The sequence below is a fragment of the Aptenodytes forsteri genome, unplaced genomic scaffold (genome assembly GCF_000699145.1).
Source record: "Aptenodytes forsteri isolate BGI_AS27 unplaced genomic scaffold, ASM69914v1 Scaffold35, whole genome shotgun sequence".
Lineage (NCBI taxonomy): Eukaryota > Metazoa > Chordata > Aves > Sphenisciformes > Spheniscidae > Aptenodytes > Aptenodytes forsteri.
The window spans coordinates 772,079-778,678 of record NW_008795334.1 but is presented as its reverse complement, the minus strand read 5'-3'; positions in this window follow the sequence as shown (position 1 = coordinate 778,678).

Sequence of the window (6,600 nt, the reverse complement as noted above, 5' to 3'; positions counted from 1 at the left end):
ATACAGTTGGCCTCGGCCCATTGATCCAGCCTGTCCAGGTCCCTCTGCAGAGCCTTCCTACCCTCGAGCAGATCAACACTCCCGCCCAGCTTGGTGTCGTCTGCAAACTTACTGAGGGTGCACTCAATCCCCTCATCCAGATCATCAATAAAGATATTGAACAAGACCGGCCCCAGTACTGAGCCCTGGGGAACACCACTCATGACCGGCCGCCAACTGGATTGAACTCCATTCACCACAACTCTCTGGGCCCGGCCATCCAGCCAGTTTTTGACCCAGCGCAGAGTCCACCTGTCTAAGCCGTGAGCCGCCAGCTTCTCGAGGAGAATGCTGTGGGATACAGTGTCAAAGGCCTTGCTGAAGTCCAGGTAGATGTGACAATAGTGCTGTAGTAATGGGAAAAGTGGTATCCACTGTCAAAAGAAGCGATGCCTCGTTAGCTTAACTAATACCAAATTAAGCGTGGTTATTCTAATTTTTGTGGAAAAGGCAGTACTTAGTGAGAAAAAGGGAGGCAGATCCTGGAACAGTATTCTTGTAATGATGATGTCAGAAGACATATTTTGACAAAAAAGAATTGTAATCCAACTTTTTTCCTTTCAGGTCTTAACATCAAAACTGAATGTCTCAACTGTGAGACAGGATTTGAAAAGGGACTCATGCATCCTTAGTCTCCTACTATTTGCCTGTATGTGCATCTCACAGATACAGCTCATGAAGATGTGACTTCAGGATCAGGATCCATGTAAATCCCTTGAAAACACTAATAACATTTCAATAAATAAATTTTCACTTACAGTGCTAATAGCACATTTTTCATGTCTTTGTGCTTGCCCACGTGAGAGATATGAAGTTTAAACATGTCTTTGCATAGCAAAATAAGAAAGTCAAATCTGCTGGTACCTTGTGAATTGTGAATATCTATGTATTGTATTGCATTGACTATTCAAGCTGTTCATTGGCATGAAAATATTTCCATTACTTTCCAGTTAAGTCTTAAGTCTTTAGTTAAGCCTTTAGCTTTTCTGTATGTTACAATAACCATAACTTTGAAAACTTGGTCACAACTGTAGTTTAATTAAAGCTGGATGGCCCTGACTGTCCCTTTCTCTTCCCAAAGATTGTTGCTTCCCAGGCAGAATTATTGTCTGAGCTGCTGTAAAACTGCTGTAAATATGGTACCTGCCTGAGCTTGTCTGCTCGCACATGGTTTTAAAAATCAGCGCCGTAGCTTCTGTCTTCTTGTGTTCTAGCAATATGAACAACTTGATGTTAACAGCTCTGAAAAAAATGGAGTTTTCAGTGTTCCCCTATCGCTTATGGTATCACCCTGTCTCCAGCCTTCAAATCATTGAAGTCAATGTGCGCTGTAAATATGGTACCTGCCTGAGCTTGTCTGCTCGCACATGGTTTTAAAAATCAGCGCCGTAGCTTCTGTCTTCTTGTGTTCTAGCAATATGAACAACTTGATGTTAACAGCTCTGAAAAAAATGGAGTTTTCAGTGTTCCCCTATCGCTTATGGTATCACCCTGTCTCCAGCCTTCAAATCATTGAAGTCAATGTGCACTAACAATAAAAAGTTTTGCAATAAAATGTGCAGGAATTATAAAATGAATCAGAGTATCAAGGAGTAGATGATCTTTAACATACAGAGTGCTATCTAGTGCACAAACAAACTGAAGAATAACCTATTTCTTCTTTAATATCTTTTAATTGAATTCTCTCAGGTTTTACTGGTTAGAAGAGGTACATCTTCAGATGTCTGTAACTTTTCCATTGCCTGTGTCCTTTGCACCAACTGTAAAATAAATCAATATTTCATGGTGTATTTAAGGGATTACTTGTTTTTGTTGACAATTGGGGTCACTTTTGGAAGGCCCTGGTCTCTAAGTCCCACGATCTCATTTGATAGTCTGATGGTACATTCATAGAATATACTGCTTTAAAGTCATTTATCTGTCCTTAACTATCCCACGACCTCAGCTTCTTTCTAAGGCACAACACAGTTTGCGTATGCAATTGTAATTCTTACCTCTTTAATGAAAATAAACAGACTTCACTTACTGCCATCTGCCTTAAGCAGAACTTCATATCTGCCCTCAACTATACCGAGATTACATTTGATTTGGAAACTAGCAAATCTGTTACCTTTCTCCACATCCAAGCTAATGTTAGAAACATGCTCCAAAAGAAAATACTTCTCTGTGTGTGTGTCCGTCCCTGTGGCCATGTCCTTTCTTGGTGAAGAAAGGTAAAGTTTTACTTGTTTTTCTGACAATGTATTACCACTACCAATAGAGAGATTTATGTCTTTCTCCTTGGCACAAGAGCTTGAAGGGGCACAAGGCCCCCGAAGGAAGCATCTGGATTTGTACTAGACACAGAGCAATGTATATTTTTCTACCAGATCAGTTGCTTGACAAACATAGCAAAAAGTATCCTTCTGCTATCACTTTGCTGTGGCCGTGGAGAGAGTAGGAATTTTGATGGCTGGTGTCTAACTTACAATTTTGATGTGTCTTATGCACCTTAAAATATGTTGCTGATTTTAATACATTGAATGGTACTTTGACAATGATATTTCTGTGTTACCTGATGAGGAAACAAGGCTCCTAAAGGCTTTTGTTACCTACTGACAAATTCCCTCTGTGGAGTTTGAGAATGCACAGAGAGATAACATGATACAGTATTCATATTAACCTCTCCTTAAAGCTAGTTTTTTCCTGATAAAAACATTGCCTTACAAGAGACCTACTGTTCAGAAAAGCTCATCCATACTATGCATTCAAATAAAGCAGGAGGTTTGAATACGAGGCATTTTAAAATTATAATCATGCCCTAGCTGCTCGGTTTGTGTTTTGATGTATTTCTTGGAGCTCAGACCCAGGGAAAGGAGTTTGCAATGTCTTGTCTAAATGGTTCCTGGGTTCCTCACCAGCATTATCATTCTGCACATTAGAAGCTGGCTGAAATTTGAAATTCCAAACAGTTTTGACAAAAATAGTTTTTAGGAAATTGTTGAGGATAAGTTTTTACACGTTCCTGCTTCTTTAAGCAGATCTATAGGGGTTTTATATATCAAGATACACTAGTGATATCTTGGGAAGGGTTTTTTTTTAGGCAAAACTCTCAACTGTGATTAACATTCAAAACTGTGTTAGTTTCACAAAACCAATATATTCAGCTTTATGTATTCAGCAGTAAACTACACAGCTCCACTAGGACAAATTTTAATGGTAGGTCATTTTTGGACAAAACCACAAAACAATATCATGCATTTTATCTAATGAATATTTCATGCTAAATGCATAAATAGTCTGAGAAGCAGGGACCAGAAATTAATGCCCTCTTTCCAGTAAATGCCCGCACTGAGGGGTCACCAGATCTTGTTCTTTCAAGCACTTCTTGATCCCATAAATCCTGAACTATTTCCAACAGTGTCAGAATTTCAACAGGAACACGTAGGTCAGGGTATTGCCCCGGGCTGCTGGAAATATGGATCTGTCACTGAGAGGAAATTGAACACGGATAAGTGCTATAAAAAAGGATGGGAAGAAGCATTGTCACATTCTTTTTCTTCTCATATGATTTAAAAGAAATAATAATTCATATGTGCACCTCTGAGAGGTTTTATCCTTCTGTCTGTCTTGAAGAGAGTAGTCAGGGCTGCAATCTGAAGCAGATTTCCTAAACCCCAAAGGGTGCTGAAAATAATGCCTGGTGCCAAACTCAAGGTTTGAGCTTACAGCTGTGAGATCTTTCACCACTAGGATCAGCTGCAATTCTCATCTTCCCAGAGCAAGTGTCTTTTTGTTTTATCTAACTCAAAGCCTTTTGAGACTAATCTAAATTTCTTCACTGATTGCAGTGAACCTTTGATCTTTATGCTGCAGGTTGTACCTCTAAACATGACACTTAAGGATCCTGGTTAAGTATATAATTATTGCGCTCTCCAAATCACAATGGATTATATGATGTTGCCCATGGACCACAGTAGCTATTCATTTTGAGACTGTGACTTCCATAAAAAGTTCTTGTCTGTGTTATAACCACATCAGTATTTATTCACAAGAAGAATACGTCGATTGACTGACTGGTTGCTATTATCAAGTCCAAGTTCTATGGGGGATGTTATTGTGTGCCAGAATTTAACATAAGGGCTTCCTATAACCATTGATTGCTGCCTCAGGATCCTCATAATCTGACATTATTTTCCTATTTATTTTCCTGTTTCTGTGTTCCAAGTCTCCAGCTGAAAAACGCACAGTCCTGAAAGCTGGATTGCAGTACCCCACCTGTAACTCTTAAGAAAAATTCTTAGAATTGAATCCATAAAAAGCAATGACTCACTTTCATGGTTTCAAAACAGCAGCTTTAGCTGTATCAGTTTTAGAAAGAAATGAGAAAGACATGAGTGGCCAGAGCATACTTTTTCCCTTCTTACTTTCTCCTTCCTCTCTGTTCTGTAGTAAAGGATTTGCCATGTAAAGATTTTCACTTGGGAAAGAAATTTTTTTATGATTTTGAATACAGGGTTTTAGTCTGTGGAAGGTATATGTACATCATGCTTTTGTTCTGTGTGTATTAGATCCTTTCTCTTCATTTTCTTTGTGTTGGAAATCTTCTAACCTAATTTTAAAGAAAAGGTTGGCAGCCTACAAAGTATGAGGGCTTTATGCCAACATTTCTTGCACTCCTTCTGTCTTCAGGTATTTTAGTTACTCTTTTAGTTTAGTACCTGCTGCTTTGCCTTGTGCAATTTCTCTACCTGAAACCCATCTTTTTTCTTTGCTTGTATCTCTTTGTATCCCGTTCTATTCTCTTTCACTATCTCTTTTTGTTTTCCAACTGTTTAAAAAAAATCTGCCTGCAACCTACTTTCACCCATTCTTCCATGCCAAGAGATTAAACACAACACCTACTAATACAGACTTGCTGTCTTCACTTCTTACAGTCTTGATCGCTTCATTTTCTGCCATATTGCAGGAAAGAAAAATTGGTCTACAACTGTACTTGTGCTAAGGACTTTAATCTTTACTAGCTAGCCCCGGAGCGGTGCTCATCTCTGAGAACAGTTTTGCAGTATTTTCTCACTAAAGCACTGTTGTACTGTGCTGTCAGTACTACTCCTAAACAGTCCCTGACAATCCTTTCTGCAGGGAAAATGGGGTAAGATTTGTTAATTTTCTGGAAAATGTTAGACACCTCTGAACGTTGGTATCCCTTTTTAGCCCTGGCCTCAAAATGAAGGTCAGGAAGAAAGCTTAGCTCTTGCTTTGAGCTTGCCACACTAAAGCTGAGGTAAAGCACATAACAATTACGTGAGAAGACATCCCAGATACTTGGTATCTGAAAAAATCTGTAGTAGTCTAGGAAGTGGCTGAGTGGAGACCCACAGGGAAGCCCACAGCTCCCAGAACTGTAGCTACAAGAGTGCTGCCTGAAAGAGGGCAGTTATTCTTGAATTTCACTTGTTTTGTATAGATTAGTCTTGTAACAGTGTAACGGCTTAGCAAATAATGCTTTTATGTGTATAGCGTCCCTTCTGCATGCAAAAAGCACACTATACCATTCAGTGGTTAATCGCCATAACCAATGCAGAATTGTAGGTGCGGAACTGCAGGAGGAGAATACATCAGTCCTTGGTAGTAGCTTAGTACCATCCAGCAAAACCTTTGTCAGGTTTTTAATAATCACTCCTGTACAAATTATAAGGAGTAACATTTTCTTGACAGATTTTGTCTTATCTTTCTCCATGTTAATAGCAGTGAGTACATTAATATTAATACGGAACTGGACTGTTTCTACAGCAAGTGATATTAGAGATGCTAATTGTGGCTATTCGTCTAGAGGTTATGGTAGATAATCAGAAAAATGCTGATGAAGCATCTTCTGATATTACTCAAACTTTTGTTCAGTAGATTTTATTACTCCCATTCACAGAAGCTACCAAATAAATTAAATTCATGGTTTTAAGAGTGTAATGATGCTGGATGTTAATTGATGCTTATCGTAGGAATTTGTAAAATATCTTCTTGATAAAGTGACCGAAGAGAGGGAGTGAATACTGTTTTGTGAATTGTTGATCAAACAAACCATTGATTCTTCTTACACCAATTTTTATGAACTACAAATTAACAGTGTGAAAACTTCAGCAAATATATCTTTGGGAATAATAAAGAGGTGCTGTTCCACATTGCTGTTAATGGTCTGATGAGAAGAATACCTCTTCTTAACAGTCATATTTGGGCACAGTAGTTCGAAAGAACAGAAGCTGGGGGAAGAGAAATGCATCATAGGCACCAGTCAACATTTTTAATAGGATATTTTATCTTGTATTCTAAAGTAAAAAGCTGGTCAGTTTTGTCAACATCTCATTATTCGGAAAAATCCTGAGATATTCAGAAGGGCAGCTCTAATGCCATTTTCTCTGCAGCTCCCAGGATCTGGGAAGAAAACCTGGGTATCTTTTCCATTCAGCATATATTATTATTCTTTTTCTGGTTTTTTGTTTCGTTTCTGTTTTTTTTTTTTCCCCCAAAGGAACATCTCCCCTATTTATGGTGATTAGGTATCTCATTAAGATCATGATTTCCACA